Raw genomic sequence first — 19,750 nt, 5'->3', positions numbered from 1 at the left:
TCTGCTGCCCCGTCTGCACTCGAGTCCCTGTATCCCGCTCTGCTCCCGGGTGGGTGCTGGCCATCTGTCTAAGGCTGCTGTGCTCACAGCTGGGGGCCGAGGGTCCAGATCGCTGCCCTTCAAGGACATGGAGAGGGCAGACTGCATCTTTCTCTTTCAGACCTACATTTGGGACGTACATTAACTCCTCTGTTTTGCTCGGGTCTGATCTTTTCTCTCTATTCTTTTTGAACAGCTGAAACTACTTTGTGTTTATTCTAAGATAGAGCAAAAAAGTGAGTATGTTGTAGGTAACAAGAACTGTGTTTCTCACAGTTGGAGAAAGGCGTTATGAATAAGCTAAGGGGGTAGGCTGGAGTAGACCCTACGCTGTTGGGTTGGAATTGGAGGTCTCAGAGCCAAATCACGTCTTTAATACACATGCATGAGGTCAGATACACCTGGGTAGGAACTTAATAAGTGACAGAATTCATTGCACGTAAAGATGACTATTCAGTAAAAGGGCTGTGGGAGAGGCGGTTAGCCATAGGGAAACGAACAAAATCATGGCCCATCACACACTGCAACAAAAGGGATTCCAGTTGTATTAAACACTAGATGTGAAATAAAAATATTAAAACACTGGAAAAGATTCTAACAACATATCATTATGTTTTCTGGAGAGAATGTTTTTTTTAAGTCAGACAAAAAAAGCACAGCAATATATAAAACATAATAAATTTGATCCCATTAAAATTAGAAATTTGCTTCATCAAAAGGCACTAAAAAAAAGTGAAAGTCAAGTCACAATCTGCAAGAAAATGACTGTAATACATTGACGTCACTAAGGATTAGTATCCAGAATGTGTAAAGACTATAGGAGTCTGACCTTTCTAAGAGGACAGTGTGTTCCACGGAACAGCTTGTCCGGTGTGGGAGCTGCTCTAAGGGGAAAAGGTTAGGAGGGGATTGATTACTGGCACAGAGCTGCAGAGTTTACAGTGGCAAGAAAGCAAAGGCAAGTTTAGGGCCTGCAGAGCGGTTGGTTCAGGTGATAAGGCTTTTGAACAGCAGCTGGGGTGGCCTGGGAGGGAGGTAGCCAGGCCCTGAGGGTGTCCAGAACCAGCCTCTAAGGGAAGCCAAGATTGGAGACCACCCTACAGGTAAAAGGAAAGTTTTGGATGAGCAGAAATGGGAAGTCTTCCCGAAACATAATTTGGACTCAGGACTCTGTATCTCTTTGATCCCTTTGCCTACAAGAGTATTATGTTGCTTCTGAAAAGGAAGAAGAAACTCATTAAAATATGCATTGTTGGGCTTCCCTGGTGGCGCAGTGGTTGAGAGTCCGCCTGCCGATGCGGGGGACACGGGTTCACGCCCCGGTCCGGGAAGATCCCACATGCCGCGGAGCGGCTGGGCCCGTGAGCCATGGCCGCTGAGCCTGTGCGTCCGGAGCCTGTGCTCCGCAACGGGAGAGGCCACGGCAGTGAGAGGGCCCGGAACCCCCCAAAAAAAAAAAAAAAAGCATTGTTTTTCCTGTTAATTATGCTTTTCTAAAAACGAAAGCATCCTAATATTGCCTTACATCACCCCACCTCGCCCCCTTCCTCCCTGCCCTACCCCCAGAAGGCCCAGCTGCTTCCACCAGAAACCTGCTTTCGGGGGTCAGCCTGGCAATACAGGTTGTCTCAGTGGGTCTTTTGCAATCATCCTGCTTTATGAAGATTAGGAAAATCGAATAACATCCTTTAAAAAGAATGATTGGTTCTAAGGTTTGTTCTCTTCTCCGGACCTTTGGAAAAAATTCGGTGGTACTGTGTGAAGGAAAAAAAAAGGTAATAAAACTCTTCCCAGCTTTCCCTATTTTTATATCCAGGAGGGAGTGGAAAAATCAGACCCCTTTTCAAGATCACCAACCCCGCGGCAGTTTGGGCGCGCTCTTGTCTGTATTTAGAAAGCATGTCAAGACTGATTGAATGATCTCATTAAAATAATGACCACAAAGGGCCTGTTTATTTTGGCCCAGGCAAGCTTGGCTCAGCCAGCCCCTTCTCTGTCCCGATGAGGGTCCCCTTCCCCTCAGGCCCACACAAGGCCCACGAAGGACAGCTCTGAATAAAAATGTGAGGGTGGGACCCAAGTTCACCAGCGGGGTTAGGACTCACTCCAGCTGCGACTGAGGTGGGTCTTTTGGACGCCCGAGACATTGCCCTTGTCAGGATCTATTCATTAGATCTATTCAATTGAATAGATCTATTCATGAATTCATAAACTGAATTAAATCTATTTAATTTACCATGTGAAAAATTCAGACGATTATGACTTTATTTATTTTAAAAATAGTTATTTTTATTTATTTATTTTAAAAATAGTTATTTTAATTTACCTACATGATTCTAATATTTCGTGCTCTTCTTTCCTTTGGTATCTCTTCGTGGTCTTTTTTCCTTTGGTTTTTCTGTTTTTTTTTTTTTTTTTTTTTTTCTTTTCGGCTGTGTCACGCAGCTTACAGGATTTTAGCTCCCTGACCAGGAATTGAACCCAGGACCCCTGCAGTGGAAGCGCAGAGTTCTAACCACTGGTCTGCCAGGGAATTCCCACAATTATGACTTTTAGTCTGTGCAAAAATTGGCAACTGTCAGACTGACTGACTTTGATTGGCTGCTCTGTGCATTAGGAAGATAAAACGTAAGATCCACAGAGCAAGTTCACTAGTAACAGGTAAAATAAAAAGCCAGAAATTTTTTTTGTGTGTGTGTGATTTGGAGACGATGAGAAAACCAGGTATTTGTTGGACCGACTTGTCCTGAGATTGCACAGACAGGGCTGCTTGGAGGGTTGGGGTCACTCCTTGGCCCCCAGGCTCTCAGTGGGGACAGGACATTAATGATGGCTCATCACATTCAAGCCAGATCACGTCTCTTTGGTCTGGAGTAGAACTGGGGGCAGAGCTGATAAATGTGCTCTGCGTGCTTTAATTTACATGCAGCCATCAGGGAGGGCACAGAGCCGTCCTGGGCTGTGAGCCTGGCACAGCGTGTGAGAACAATTCTGTGGGCGGGAGAAACATTCCGTTGATCCTGCAGCTATTCAGTGAAGGGCCCCCTTTGGGGAGTTGGTCCAATATCCTGTAAGTCCTCAGAATGGAGGCCCCAGCCTTTGAAAGCTAGAGTGCTAAGACATTCTTATTTTCTCTGGCTTGTACCCAGGAGATGAGGGGCTGGTGGACAAGTGCCCCTCAGGAGGGAGGCCAGGGTCTCTGCTGACCCCTGAAGGACGCGGTAGTTCTTCCAAGTGAAGGACAAGTGTGACAGCAGCGGGCTGCTCCGTGGTAATTGGAAATCGGCTCCAATGCTATGTTGATGGTTTTCCCTCCCTCCCTCTTTTTCTTCTTTTTTTCCTTCAACATTTAATAAACATTTCCTCTGAAATGTTTATTAAACATTATTAAACATATGGATGATGGCTCACTAAACAATTTTTTTGGATATTCAATAATATTAGTTGATTAACATTTTCATGACATTTCTTAAAGTTCTGTGTGTCACCATCTTGCTTTGGGACATGCAAAGAGAAAAGGAGATGTCAAAATGTCAGCTTCTGCTAGAAAATTTCTTACAAAATGTTATCATGATTATCTTTCAATTTTGGGTGCTCTTTGTTCGTTTGTGTGGATCTAGATTTCCACCTGTCATCATTTCTCTTCTGCCTACAGGGTTTCCTTTAGCATTTCTTGTGGTACGGATCTGCTGGGGATGAATTCATCCACCTTTTTTTATATCTGAAAAAATCTATTTTGTCTTCCCTTTTGAAAGATTTTGTGAAAGTTATTTTCCACAAATAGAATTCCAGGTCAACCGTATTTTTCTTTCAGTACTTTAAAGATGTTGAACCACTGTTTTTGGACTTGTGCTGTTTCTGAAGAGAAAATTGCTGTCATTTTAATCTTTTTTTTTTCCCTCTGCATGTAATGTGTCAATTTTCTCTGACTGCTTTGAAGATTTTTCTCTTTACCACTGGTTTTGAGCAATTTTAGTATATGATGTGCTTTGGTGTAATTTTCTTCACATTTCTTGTGTTTGAAGTTTGTTGAATTTCTTGGATCTGTAGAATTAGAGTTTTCATCAATTTTGGAAAAAATGTGGCCATCATTTCTTGAATACTTTTCCTGCCTTTCACCGTTGGGGATTTCAATTACCCATTTATTAAGCCTCTGAATTTCACAACTCAGTGATGTTCTAGTCATCATTTTTTTGGTTTTCTTTTTGTTTTTCAATGTTTCATATTTGATTATGCTGCTGGGGTACATTTTTTTTGCAGTTCTGCTGTTAATTTCATCCATTTGTATCTTTCATTTCAGTATTATACTTTTTATTTCTATTTTTCAGATTGATTTGAGTCTTTACTATATCTTCCACGTCTCTTAAAATGTTTATATCTTCCTCTGCTTTTTTGATCATATGGACTATAGTTCCAATAACTGTTTTAATGTCTACTAATTCTATCCTTTGGGTCATTTCTAAGTTTGTGTATATTGATTGATTTTTCTTTTCAATATGGGTTGTATTTTCCTGTTTGTTTGCACGACTGGTAATTTTTGATTGGATGCTAGACATTTTACCTATACATTTTACCTCATAGGGTGCGGGGTTTTTGGTATTCACTTAAGTAGTTTTGGGCTTTGTTCTGGGGTGCAGTGGACTCACTTAGAAGCCATTTGGCCCTTACGAGGATTGCTTTTAAAATTTGTTAGGTGGGACCAGAGTAGCCCCTGGTCTAGGACTGAGTTTTCTCTGTTCCTGAGATACTATACCTCAGGAACCTGTATATTGTTAGCCTGTATGTTGTGACATTGCCACTCTGGCTGGTGGGTACGTGAAGTGGCCCCAGGCTCCTCTGAGCTCCTCTGCCCTGTGATGCCAGCGGCCTGGGCTTCCCTGATTTCCCAAGTCTGTCTCCTTAACTCAGTGACACCACAGGGCTCAATTTGGGTTCCCTGCCTGCTTGCAGCCTGGAAACTCTCTCTAGGCAGTAGGCTGACAGGAATGTGTTTAGCCTATCTTAGGAGCAGAGGGGAGACTAGTGTGGCTGGAACTGGTGAGTGAATGGGTGGGCGAGTGGTAGGAGCAGGGTCAAAGGGACAGTGGGGCCTTGTGGTTGCAGCGGATGCGGGAGCCTTGTGACAGGGATGTGTGTACTGTGGCCCTAGGTTGTCGTTTGCCACCTCTTGCTTTAGAGAACCCCTTTTAAGGCCAACTCAATAAACTTAATTTATAACCTCCTAGTTCTCTTAATTCATTAATATTCTGTGATTATTACTGCTATAATTTATTACTGTCTTTTTCCATCCTCTATGGTGACAGTGACTCTTGACAATCCTTACTTTATTGAGGGTGCAGCTGGTTCATAAAGAGAGTGTGTTGTCTAAGGCTGAAGAGCAAAACAATATGGTCTTGTTCGAATTAGAAACCAGGACCCCCCAAATTTCAGAGAATCTAGTATACCTGCCATGCCCAGGAGGTCCCCGGGGAGCCGGGGAGTAGTATTCGAACTGGTTTTCTTAGTGGTGAGTTTTTAATCTAAAAAATTATTGCTATTTAAAAAAAAAAAACAACTAATATATTCTCATGGTAGACAATGCAAACCAAATGGAAGTCCCATTCCCCAAAGATAGCCATTGTGAACAGTTTCTTGTTTGTCCTTCCAGAAATTTTCTTTGCATTGGAAAAGAAATTTTCTTTGCATTTTTTTAAACAAAACTGAGCTGATTTTCACCCCCGTCTTGCCTTTTCTCTTCACAATGCTCTCTGAGGGGACTTTGCGTGTCAGTGATAAGGTATCTGTTCTTTTAGTGGCTCCGTTGTGTGCATTTACTTGGTCTCCACTGTTGGTGGAGATTGGACTTTTTTCTCCCAGCCCTTTCATTGTAGCAACTTTTTTGTTGGTGTATCTTTACGTAGCATGATTCCTAAAGCGCTTCATCGGTTCGTTGTGGAGTGACGTGCATTCAGTGTGTTTTTTCCTGCTCTAGAACATTTAGTATTTCCCCAGCTTCACTCCTTTCCTTCTTGCCCGCCCCTTCCCCTGTAAGCTCGGCTATGTGGACGTGTCCACAGTGTGCTGACTGAATGAATGAGACAGAGGATGGTGACCGAGGAAGACGCCAGGCGTTTCTTGCCACAGGTCCAGCCAGGACCGCATCCTCAGAACACCTCGAGTTGGCGCAAGAACCCCAGAGCTGTGGGCTTCGGCAGGCTGAGGCCCAGGCTGCCATCCATCATCCTCTGGTTTTCACATTCTGTGGCTGTCTTCCAAAGCATGAAGTCGTTCTTCAAGTCCTGGCATTAAGGTGCTCACCGGTTCTCAAATCAGCCCTGCTTGGTCTTAGCGTGGCGCCTGCCACTGAGCCAAGGGGTGGGAGTGGAGCCCAGGGCGGGGGGAGGCAACTAGAGAAACAGATGAAACTGTTTAAGGAAAACCCGTCCTGACTGGCACTGAAAGGCTTTGAAATGATCGCAGATCCCTTTTCGAGCCAGGAGGAGAAAAAATCAACAGTGCAGATGGAGAAATTGTGTCCATTGTGTCCCAGGAGCATCTGATACAGCAGACTTTCAACCGGTGTTGTCAGAACAAAGAACAAAACACGGCCCCTTGCCCCCCTGCCCCAGAGCCCTCCCCCGCTTGGCTGTTTGTGGGTAGAACACGGGACACCAGCCAGAGGGTAAACACCTTGAGGGCAGGGCTGTGTCTGCTACACCTGTGGGCACCGATGCCCTGTGGCTGGGCTTGTGGTCCATACAAGGTCCTTGTGGAATTAATCCAGCGATGACTGGATAATTCAGCCTCTGATGCACGTGGGGGCTTGACAGGCTGCCAAGCCTCGGGAAGTTGGGAGACGGAGACCCTGAGCTGGCTGGCTGACCTCGTCAGATTTTGTTAGAATGGGACCATCTTGATGCAGTATGTGTATGTAACACACACACACACACACACACACACGTCTTGCACACACTAAAGGGAGCAAAAATTCTCGCCTAAAAGTACACGTGAACAAATTAGCTTTCTTTTGATTTCTCTACCTCTACAACCAATTTAAAATCTATGGCCCATGGTTCCATTTTGGAAAGGAGGGAAGGTGAGTCTCTCCTCTGTACACAAAGCATCTTATTTTTTGGTTTATCTGCAGATGCCACAAAACACTGTTTCATTAGATGTTCGGTGGCTGAGAGAGAGGCCAAGGCGGCAGGCTGCTGGGATGAGTGTTTGGGCTGAAAGGCAGAATAGAGAGAATGGCCACTCACGGAGGTCTCAGTCCATCCCAGAGCCACTTGGTGCCCTCTGGGGCCAGTCTCTCCCCGGTCACGGGACCGACAGGCTGGGGTAATCTGGAGCTCTGCTGCCAGCTAGTCCTGTAGCCAAAGGAGTTCTAACTCAGTCTACCCCCAGCTGTTGCCATCGGCAGGGTGAGGAAGATAATTTCATTTTGAAATTATTGGGGGTGATTTTATACAACATCCCTTAAAGTGTTAGGGGGAGAGTGAATTAAAAAAAAAAACAAACACAAAACCAGGTGGAAATACTCACTCCCTCAGGTTGGGCTAAACGGACTTGCAGATGATCAGAAAGACTGAGCAGCGTCTGTGCATTTGGTCTGAAGCCACGCAGACATTCATGGTTTCTGAGGATCAAGAAATACAAATCCATACACGGTACAAATTCCACTGAGGTCAAACCTCACCTCATAAACAGACGTAGCCTTTTAAAACTGATGCTCAGACATTCCAGCTGCACGCTGATAAAACTGTCACCTCCCCACTGCTCTTAGAGACTAGAGGGCATGAAAGGAAAAGTCCTGCCTTCCTGGGCTCCCAGAAAATCCATCTCACCCCAGTAAGGGGAGGCAGCCCCCCTAAACCTTCCTGCCTCCTGGCTGGGGCCTCGAAACACACCCGTCCCCTGGAACCCACAGTAAGGCCCCAGGCCCCGTCAGCCTGGTGCCCTGGGAGGACACAGGCCTTTCTGGCTTTGTGGGGACAAGACCTTAAACTCCTGTCCCCCAAGATCACTCACTATCCCTGCTGTGAATCCAGTCAGACCCGGAAGTGTCACACCCTCCTTGTCCTTTACAGCTCCCCACCCCTCCTCCCTGTGCCCCAGGCTGGAACCTGCCTCCCCAGCCGCACTCCTGCACCCCTCCCCCTGCACCCCTCCTCTGTCCCCTCACTGGCACAGGCCTCTCCAGTGAGGTGAAGGCCCTGCTCAGGGCACGCAGCGGCAGCGTGGTGACTCGGGCAGACGCCCCCAGGCTGCCTGCATGAGGCAGAGGGGGTGGAGAGGGGAGGTGAGGGGTCCAGGGCACCCGGAGAGGGAATGATAGGGACGTGCAGCAAAGCCTATGGAGGCTGCAGCAGGACTGGGCAAAGCAGCTGGCCGCAATGGACATCTCTGTTGTGGCTGAAGGTACCCCGGCCTCTGTGGTCCAGGAGTGCAGAGATCTGAGTCTCACCCCAGCTCTGTCACCTAGTGCCACCGTGATCTTGGTTTATCACTTCCTCCTCAGGATTCAGGCTCCTTCTCCGTAAGTTGATGGGACAGACCAGAGAACTTTGGAGGTTTCTGCCTTTCTGTGCATCCCATCCTGACCCAGGCCCCCTTGAAAAGCCTCCTTCCTTGGTTTCCTCCTCAGTGATCTGCGACTTATGCTTATAGCTGCACGTTGAACCACACAGGGGAACCTCGATTCTGGTTGTAGTTAGCGTGTGACAAAGGCGTTAGGAGGCCAGGTGGCCCCAGAGACCCCACATGGGTGTCATTCACGGCGGTGCTTTGGAGCAGCTTCATTCACAAACACATGCGCCCGCCCCATTCCCTGCTAATCTTTAAATTCTGACTCATCTGGGCTGAGACCTTTCTTCTTTTGACAGGGAATTGCCATTTGTTTAAGTGGTTGCCTTTCTCAATATTTTGGTGCTTAACTTTTGAGAATTTTTCTGCTTTTATGAAGGTGGTTCCCTTTTTATGTGCTGAATTCTTTTGCTGGGAAAGATCAGAGTTACCACCTGTGCTGGTGGAATGTCGAGTCCACCACCGATCATATAAAGCCACAATCGTTGCTGGGGAAAAATTAGCGTGAAAAGTCCCGCCTGTCCCCTTCCCCTGCCCTGTTTTTGTGAGCAGAGGGCAAACGTTCCAGTGGAAACTACAGTATTGTCCCGAGTAATAAAAATATCTGGGCTTTGTCTTTGGAGAGCATTTATTACTGACTTGGGATTCAATGTACCAGTTTTTGCCCAGCAAATGGTGTCACGACTGACAGCAAGTGGTGTCATGGTGAGCGAGGTAACAGGTAAGGCTGTGGAATCATCGCCACCCTCTCCCCTGTCTGGACCTCAGGAAGCCTCAGTCAGTGCAGCTGAAGCAGGTAGGACTTGGTTAACCTCCTCTGTTGGTTTTGAGCATCTTGGATGAGCTTTTCTCGCTGGATTGTCAGCTCCTGTGAATTTTCAGCTTCTCTCATTACACACAGTGTATAAACTCAGACGCTGCTCCACGGGGTGGAGGTGGGGGCCTGTGGATTCTGAGCAAGACCGCCAGGTCACTTTGCAGGGCCCTTATTTTCTCATTTATAAAATGGGGGTAATATCTGTGTGTCTCCTGGGGTTAGTGTGAGGGTCCAGTAGGGAGCCGTGTGGCCCACTCAGAGCTTTCTCTATCAGTGAGGGTGGGGTTTGCCAGGAAACAGAGCTGGGCCCCCTGGGCTCTGCGGGGGGTGGGGTCCCTCTGCTCACCTTGCCTCGTGTCTCAGAATTAAGGCTCAGGTAAAAAGTGCAACAACCAGGACCGGCTGCCCCCCTCCCCAGCTTGACTAGGATGGGAGGCTCTGACAGCTAATCATGGTGCAGCAGCCAGAGGGATGTGAGGTCCACAGGTGGGTGGACCCTTGCTTCCTTCACGTTCCCTTTGAACCATCTATTCCTTCGCTCCCCGACCCCCCCGGCCCCAGTGGCTTCCCACCTCGCACACCGTGCCTCAGTGGATTGGGGGGATTTCCTCGTGGACCCTATGTTCCTTTACTCAAGCTCTTAATACAGAGTAAATCAAGTCAGCAGTTTTCAGCTCAGACCCTTTCTTTCCTAGCTCTGTTTTGCTCATGACATGTGGCTATAACCCCGCAAGGCTTTTTGCATCCGGTCATGGATAGTGGAGATGGGAAAGCTTTAAACTTTAGTCAGTTTACACACGAGGGAAATGAAGTCCAGAGAGGTTGTGTCACTTGCCTGTTCTACAGACCACACACAGAACTGAGATTGGACCCCAGCTCTCCTGGCTCTCAGCCAGCCTCCCCCACTTCCGTGTGCTTCTGTATCAAGTGATGTGCACGGTGAAGATAATTTGGAATTGAATATGTCCCGTGCTTATCAATTTATAAACATAATTTGCAAGCAGCGCTGTAGATGCAGAGGGAGAGCAAACGCTCAGGGGTTCCGAGCCCCAGTCCTGCCTGCCAACTAGCTGGGCTCCTGGGCTAGTCACTCTGCCTCTTTGGGCCCCAGTTTTCTTGTTTTAAAATAAAAAGTTTGGATTTCAAGGCCCCTTCCAGCTTTACAAATCGGAATCTCTTCCTGAATCGAACCGCACTTCGAGAAAGCTTGCGGTTTAAAGATGCTACGTGATGGACTCTGGGTCTTTTTGGAAAGTGAGTAGTTGCCCCATAAGTGGTCGTTCTGATCATTTCAGATTTCACATCAGTCTGTTTGGAGATGAGCTGATACTCTGAGGCTTTGAACTACAGAAGCAGAGGGCGCTGGAAGTGTATGAATGGAGGTCCACGATGTGTGTCCCCAAGCAGGATGGCCTTGTGGCTTCGCCCAGGAGCCCGGCACACACCCTGCAAACTGTCTCCCTGCCCCCCTGTCCATGCCAGGCGCCCAGGCAGAAGGACGTGTTTCTGGGGCCCGAATGGACAGTGACCACAAACACAGACCCTCACCCTGCTTGCGGGGGTCCCCCACCTTCAGCTCCCACCTCCATCCACCTGTGGGGCGGGACAGGTCACTTCCCCACCAGACCAGCCACGGCCCCCAGGGCTTTTCAGTGTACATGGGCTGCGAGAAGACTGAGCCACGGAGAAGCCCAAATGTGGTCCATTTAGTTATCCATGTTAATCAAGGGGGCTGCCTTGTGAATAATTCAAAGCTGCTACAGATCTACACATCTTTTCCACATTGCCTGCTTGCAGTGAGCTCTCCATAAATGTTTATTGAATGATTGAATACGTTGACATACAAATGAATATTTTGCAATGGGCTTTGGTATTTATATTTGCACATCTGTTTGTGAATGTTCTGAGGATTCACAGCAGCCCTCGGAGACCAAGAAAACCAGAGCTTGCACGGCTCCCCTGCTGTCCAGCGGGCAACAGGGAATGGGGGGCATCGCCTTGACCGGTACAAGCCCCCAGCCTGAAGCCCAGCAGCTTAGAGCTGCAAGGCTCCTGGCACACATGGTGCTGGATTTGGGTGGTTTTAAACACTTGTCCTGGGTTTGTAACTGTCACCCCTAGCCTTGGTCAGAACTTCAGACAGCATGGCACCCCAGAGATGCTCACACCCTAGCTCCTGGGACCTGTGACCACGTCATGTTCCATGTTTGCAGATGTAGTTAAGATTATGGACCTTACATAAGGGAGACTACCCTGAATTGTCCGGGTGGGCCCGTTTGAATCATAGAAGCCTTCAAATGCAGAGAAATTTGTCCGGCCGGAGTCAGAGACGGGGCCGAGGGAGAGCTGGAGAGATTCGCGTGGTGGGAAGGGTTCCACATGCTGGTTAAAGAGGACGAGCAATGAGGCGGGGACGCAGGTCACTCTAGGCAGCCGAGTGGCCCCCGGATAACAACCCTCGAGGAAATGGGGGTGCTGACCCTATAGCCACAGGGACCTGAATTCGATGGGCTTGAACTGGAATCTTCCCAGAGCCTCCAGGAGGGGCTGCGGCCCTGCCAGCTCCTGGATTTTGGACTGTGAGACCCTAAGCAGAGAATCAGCAGAGGCCCCAACTTCTGGCCAGGGGAACTGGGACTGACACGTGGGGAATGATCGGCTGGCGGGATGGTAGTTTGTCGCGGCAGCTTGAGAACATGGATGCGGACCCTCGCCTCTGTGACCTCCGACACTCTCCTGCAGCCCCTGGGCCATCCTGACGCCGCCCAGCCCTCGAGTTCTAGGATTCACTGTCAAAATGAATTGAGTTGATAAAAATACCAGTTGTTTTTTTTTTTTTTTAACATCTTTATTGGAGTAGAATTGCTTTACAATGCTGTGCTAGTTGCTGCTGTATTACAGAGTGAATCAGCTATACATATACATACATCCCACTATCCCCTCCCTCTTGCGTCTCCCTCCCACCCTCCCTATGCCACCCCTCTAGGTGGTCACAAAGCACCGAGCTGATCTCCCTGTGCCATGCAATAGCAATGTTTCTTGAAAAAAGGCTTTGGAGTCCACTGGACTGGGTTCAGACAGCAGCTTTACAGCAGGAGACTGTCTCCTTCCTGGGTTCCAGTTCCTTTAACCCTGGTCCTGCCAGGTTTTGAGAGTTAAATGAGATAAGGTGTGGAGCAAGTCTGGCTCACGTGGGCGTAGTCAACATCACGCCCCTTCCCTGCCTTGTTCTGACGGTTTGGCCACTGCGGTTGGGTTGCCCAGAGAAATGCAAGCGGGCATCTCAGCCACTTCCAAGGTTTCTGTCCTCCTGTGGCTGAGGCTTGGCCAGAACTCTAGGGACGAGAGAATGACCAAGGCTTGTCCTGGCTGCGAGGAGCTGACCAGCTCACAGAGCTGCCAGAAGCAGCCAGTTTGCTCTGCCCCTTTAGGCTCTGCAGGTGCCGGAGGCCCTGCCCCGAGCGAGGGTGGCCCAGGCTGTCCGCTGGGGCCAGGAGTCTCTCTCTCTCCTTTTGGGGAACTGGGAGTCTAGCTGGCTCAGTTCCACGGCCACTGTTGGCTTCAGTTGGGAGGCTGGGGTCGCGTCTTCTGATGTTGGGTGGAGTTCTAGAACTTTCCTGGGATTTGGCGTCTCGAATCCAGAAAGCTGGCTGTTCCAGAGGCGGTTTTGAGCTTGTTCTTGGGATTTCTGAACCTGGAGTTCAGCTTCTTTTATCCTCCGCACTGACGCCCCTCCCACCCTGGGAGCTGGCGCCAAGGAGGCCCCTCTGCATCAGGTCAGCCGTTTCTCCCAGGTGCCGGGAGTCGGAGCACATGGATGGGAACGCGAGAGGTCCCCACAGGCCCCGTCCACCTCTCAGCCCTCCCTGCCGAGCTCACCGATGATTGTGATCCCTGGAAGCAGCCAGAACATTCTGCGGGAGACTGACGAATGAAGAAACCACAGTATTTCCTCACACCTGGGTGGAGGTGACTAATGACCAGTAGACACCACCCTCTGTTCTGGGAAGGCTCGTCTCTGGGAACAGTAGCAAGAAGCTCTTTATTTAAATGTATGGTGGGGAGTATCTAGCCCTCATTCAGTAAAGTCTTGGGAGATGCAGCTGGAAAAGTACTTTGAAAAACATCTAATTAATATATCTCACGGCACGTTAAAAGAAAAATCTTAATAGCAAAAAAAAAAAAAAAAAAAAAAAAGAAAAGGCCCTTAAAATGGCATCTACATATCCATCGGGTGAGTAGGTTGGAATTTTAGCCTGGAGTATCTGGGGGATTTTCCTTCACTGTCAGCTCCCCTCTCACCGGAATTTAATTGCAGGAACAGTTCAGAGAACAGCTGAGTTGGGGTAAGACGTGGGATTGCCAGGTCCCCTGCAGACTCAGAGCCCAAGTCGCTGGTCAGATTCTGGCTCTGCCCCTCTCAGCTGTGTAGTTCTGAGCAAGTGACTTAACCTTTCTGTGCCTCAGGATCCTTGTCCGTAAGGGCTGTTATGAAGACAGATGGAAGGGATTTAAATATGTCAGTATGTAACGCATTCAGAGCCTCGTTGGCACAAGGCAAGTGTGTTGTATAAGTGAGGGCTGTTCTCGTGGGGTCCTGACAGGGTCTTCACATTGGCCAGACGATGCTGACCCCCCGCCTGCCCTCTCCATCCAATGAGCCGGACGACCCCTTGAGGGGTGAGCCCTGGGACCCACCTTCTCACCTGAGGTTCTCCCTCTGGTACCTGCCGTGTGGCCCAGCCCTTCGCGGGTCTCTCTGGAGCTGGCCAGCAGCGGGCTTCTGCAGACCAGGTGAGGTCACTTCTTTCTCATGCACCAGGATTGCCATTCCAGATGGATAAACTTTTATAAAAAATACATTTGCGTTCAGTGCTGTTTTTTAAAATTATGTCAATTGCTTTATTGGCTTAAGATCAGCCAAAGACAAAAGGGGGAAAATGTTTGCCTTTCAGACAGAGCGATCCAAAATACTGAACTCCCGCCCAACCCTGCCCCGAAGGCTTATTTATGGCTTTCTTTTTGGAATTCTTTCCTTTGGTGGTGAAGACATGCACAGCGTCTTTGAAGTGGGCCAGACATGTTTTCTGCATGTGTGATTGGCTGTGGTCTCCTCAGGGCTGGTTCTGATAAACCGGTTTCCTTATGGTTTCCAGCCATCACTGGGGGATCAGTGTCCCACCGGACTGTGCACACGACTTGATTGTGGGGGACAGATAAGGGGATTTCACAGGTGGATCCTCAGCCCCCCGGGAGCAGTGGTCTTCAGGCCACTGCGGGCAGCGTTTTCCGGCAGGGTCTGTGACCCTGGGACTCAGCGCCCTGAGCCGGCAGGCTCCGCACTACCCTCCACCCGGTTGCTTCCAACACTGCTTCTGTGTCAGAAGCTGCTTTGCATCAGTTATACATCCAAGGAAGCAAGGCCCCCAGCACAAAAGAGCACGCAGACGCCTCCGTGTCAGCCCAAGACCCAAACGGCAGCATCCGCCCCGGGGATTCAGTTCCCATCGTGGTTACGGGCCAGTCCAACTTCGACGGAAGAATGATCGTTCAGGCCTCTGCTTTCCTTCTCAGAGCAAAACCTATGATTCCGTAATTACATGTCGATTACAGGTGACAATACACGGAGCAAGTATGACCAACACATAGGAGGTGCTCGGCAAACTTTATTGCTATGACACTCATGATCACACGTGGCTTTAAAAAGGGATTTCAGAGAAAAACAGCCTCCGAGATGGCACCTGTGATTCTCCTCTATGCACTCTCATCTAGTACTGTTCTTCCCCTGAGTCAATATTCCTAATGCCCTCCTGTCTTACCAACAAAAAATCTGCACCCACTGTGGCTACCATACAATGTCTCTACTACCTTACAGTCAATAGCCAGGAAGTTTGCTCTGTTGACTTTTCCTTGCTTTCCTTCAACCTTTGACCCTCCACTGCTAGGACACCAACAGCCCCTGAAACCAGGGCTTCCTCGCCGCTCTGGATCACGTGCCTCCGTGGCTCTGTCTGTGCTGTCCACTGCGCTGTCCAGAAGGGTGGCCACTGGGCAGGCAGTTATTGAACACTTGAACGGTGCCAGTGCACCAGGCAGGTGCATCATTCATTTAACTTTATTTAAAATTTAAATTTGAAAGCAGTTGCTGAAAAAGTTTTCCGTATAACTGCAATAACTTGGGTCTGTGTACCCAGTTTTTTCAACTGTAAATGCTATGAAATCTAAATACAGAGCAAGCGTTTCTGATGAAAATTTAGCATCTGAGTGGAGATGTGCTGCAGGGTAAAATACACGCTAGCTTTCTGAGATCCATTTTGAAAAGAAGAGCGTAGAATCTCTCAACATCTTTTACGCTGATTACATTTTGAAATCATGATATTTTGGCTGCGTGGGGTTAAACACACTATTATTAACATTGATTTCACCTGTTTTGATTTTCTGTTTAATGTGGCTACTAAGTAGAACCTTAGTAGCTGGCATCTTGTTTCCATTGGGACGGCACTGCTGGGGGCCGTCTGCTCCTGGAAACTCTCTCCTCCCTCGGCTTCTGAGCGCCAGCTCCCGCCTGTTCCCTCCGCTGTCTTTCTGGGTGCAGCTGGGCTCTGCAGTCACTCCTCGACGTCAGGGCTTCCCGGAGTCTGTCCTCTGTCCTGGTCTCTGGTGACACGATGCGGTCCTCCTTCCCCTTTGCTGGAATGTGGACGGCCCCTCACAGTTGCCTGAGCACCTCCACAGACGATTCCAGCAGAACGTGCTGCGGCATCTCAGACTCCGCCTGCCCCCGTTCGTCCCATGCCCTGGCCTCAGTCATGGTCCTCTCCCTGTGAACTGTGCCATCATCGTTCCTGATGGAAACCAGGCCCAAACTAGGGCCCCCCCTCCCCCGTGGCCCCGTCTATCAGATACCGAATCCTATGGCTTCTCTTTACTCCAAGAGCTTTGAATCGACAGGTGCAGCCAGAGCGAGGAGTCCAGAATGCAACCCGACAGCTCTTCCCTGCTTAACACCCTCCGGTGGTGCTGATTTATTTATTTATCTTTTTGGCCGTGCTGCCTGGCTTGTGGGATCTTTGTTCCCCGACCAGGGATTGAACCGGGTCCTTGGCAGTGAGAGCTTGGAGTCCTAACCACTGGACCGCCAGGGAACTCCCTGGTGCTGATTTATTAGAAAAACTGTTTAAAGCTTTTTTTTTTTTTTTTTTTTTGGACCATGGCAATTCATTTTTAAAATTGAGATATAATTGACATATAACATTATACTTGTTTCTGGTGTACAACATAATGATTCCATATTGGTATCTATCGCAAAATGATCTACACTATAAGTCTAGTTAACATTCATCCCCTCACATAATTACAATTTTTTTTCTTGTGATGAGAACTTTTAAGACCTACTCTTTTGGCAACTTTCAAATATACAGTAACTATTATCCACTGTAGTCACCTTGCTGTACGTTGCATTGCCAGGACTTACTTATTTTATAACTGGGAGTTTGTGGCTTTTGACTGCCTTCACCCAAAGAGCTTTCTGATGTGCTGAGACTTAACATGAAATCTGAAAAGGTGTCCAGGAGGACAGAGGAGCACAAGGGACAGTCCAAATTTTCGTCCTAATCCACTGGGACAATACAAAGCTCTTTGTCTCCCAGACCCTCATCATCCCCACCGCAAGCTCCATCTATGCCAGCAGGTGTCCCCTGGTGTTCCAGGCTGCTCCATGCTTAGCTCAACCATCTTCCTCTGCCCAGAGACACCTCCTCCACCCACCTCCTGGTAACACAGACCTTGGTCTTCGACGGAGTCCTTACTGAGGCCTCACCCACCACAGGATAGAGGTTGCCTCTCTGGACCCCTCTGAGCCACGTGGAGACCCCCGTCTGTTACCTATGCAGCCAAGCACCGCGACCCACCAGCCTGGCTGCAGACAGCCTCACATTAAGATTCATGCCCAAATTGTGGCCCGATTGCGCTGGCTCTGAACCAGAAACTCAGCTGCCCTGGGGTCCTCCTTAGCTCTTCCCGGGGGTGGTCTCTGACCCCCTGTGGCTCAGGTTTGCCCGTGTTCTTCCCCATTTCCTGTGGGGCAACTCACCTGGCCCCTTCCAGTCAGGGACCACCGAGGAGGGCGTGGCCTGGGAGAGGTGGGAGCAGTATGGGGCGCGTGGTCTGCAGCACAATGATAAAAGCGACCAGAGGTCAGGCTGCCTTTTATCCTAACCTTGCCCCGGCAGTTCTAAACAAGGGCAGAAATAGAATCCTCCTTCCCGCCATGGTGGACCTTGTCCATTGTAGTCTGTCCTCTACTCAAAACATTTCTCACAGCAACTTATCCCACTGTCTTGTAATTTCTGGCTTATTTCTCGACATCAACTATTAGACCATATTATTTTTAGGCTAGAGGCTGGAGTTTATATTTTTTTTTCAGGGCCTAGTGCAGAGTCCATAATAAAGGAGGTGTTAGAAATTTATTGAATTCATAAATCAAAGGATTTCCTCAATTTACCAGAATATCCTCTGGCAGGAAATTCCTCTTCATAAAGGCAATGGTTAAGAAGACGAATTCAAAGTAGGAATTTATTTAAAATAATCTCGTGAGATATATTCTTAAGTTGCTAGAGAGCCAGCCAATAATTTATACCTAGCATCTGTTTTTACGGTATTGGAAAAAAATTGTGGCATACAGAATGTGAATTTGAAGCCTTTAAGATACGGAATCAACAATGAAAAAATTAATTATTATTATTTTTTACTTAGCTTGTGCTAGGCCAGTGCTATAGAGCGCTAAGGAGGAAAATGGACCAATATATTCTATTGAAAGTTTAAACGATGACAGTAACATTGTTCTGGTGAATATTGAACTCATAAGAAAGTCCAGTCAACCAGACATGGAATCTTGCAGGCATTTCCTGGGATGACGCGTTTCCTGGATTTCCCCTCCTCTCTCATGACGAAGCTGCAGGTCCATCAGTCAGGATGGCCTGGACACTTCAGTTGACTAATGGAAATAATCATCACCACACTCTCAGGGGATCTATTGAATTCTGGGTCCATTTGTTATTCATAACAGATCAGAAAGTTTTCACCCGTCTGGACAGGTTTTATTCATCAGTGTGTGTGTGTCACACGTGTGCACAGAAGAAAGACTTGCCAGGTTTCATTAAGCAGAGTCTTTAAGGAACACATGAGATGCCTTGTTTCTTTTAGGAGAAAACCTGGTGTGCACTGCCTTTGATCTGGGCACGAGGCAGCCCTCGTTAGTACAGAGTGGGATGGACCACCATTCTGATGCCCCGTATGAACTCGCCGAGGCTGGACCTGTCAGAAGTGACATTAGTTTAAAAACTTAAAGCCACACTTTGGAATAGTAAAAGCCCCTTTGCTTTGAAAGCCTGTCCACAGTTTGCTGGATCAGCGACAAGATGTGAATTGCAGTTTGTCAATATTGTAAGTGTGTTTTGGGGCAGATTTGCTGACTGGGCAAGAAATAAGGGTTATTTTATTCATGTACGCGTGTTTCTGAAAAATTTCATGAACGCAGGTGCGAATTAGGACATCGTAGAGAGTGTTAAAGAAGTCTTTCAAAACAGGCTGTGGTGCCCAGACTTGGACCTTAACCCAAGGCTGGCATCAGCCCTCCTTCAATCAGGGCGTCCTTTTAGGCTCTGTCTGTGGGGTATGAACTGTGGACCGACTAGGTCCCTGGGGTGCTGGGTGACGGACCCGTACGTGTGTTTCACTGCAGGAGAAACCCCTGTGTGACTTGGAAGGAGGAGTGAAGTGGTGGCTGCTTTTACGCTCATCGATTGGAGCAGGGCCGGCCTGCTGCAGGTCAAGCCCAAAGCCGTCACCTGCTGGCTGCCTTGTTGGAGGGGCAGCTGTCAGACCTGGGCTCCGGTTCCCAGGCATCTCCTCTTTGTAGTCAGGTCTCCTGCGGGTCACCCAGGTGGTCACGGCTGGAGAGGCCGTGATGCTGTTCCTGTCTGTCTCCCTGGCACGGCTCCCTTCCCTTCCTGGGGGCCGACCCTCCAGACCTCTGGCGGAGTACCAGCCCCAGAGGGGGCTCAGCCAGCTCTCACGACGTAGGAAGGGCCCCTCCCTGTAATTGACCCTGAATTCCACATCACTCCGCGTGGTCTGCGGCTGGAACACACCTTAGCTGTTTCTGAGAAGAGGGCTCTGGGGAGGACGGCGGCCGGCTCTTCTCGCCCCGGAGATGACAAAGGAGGCAAGAGTGTGCTCTGGGGGCTGGTCCAGTAAGAAACGGCTGTGGTGGGCGCCAGGCTTGCCTCTGTCCCATCCCAGCCAGGCCAGGCCTGGTACCAGCAGGAA

This window comes from Lipotes vexillifer, unplaced genomic scaffold (genome assembly GCF_000442215.2).
Source record: "Lipotes vexillifer unplaced genomic scaffold, Lipotes_vexillifer_v1.1 scaffold447, whole genome shotgun sequence".
NCBI lineage: Eukaryota > Metazoa > Chordata > Mammalia > Artiodactyla > Lipotidae > Lipotes > Lipotes vexillifer.
This window is presented reverse-complemented; position numbering follows the sequence as displayed.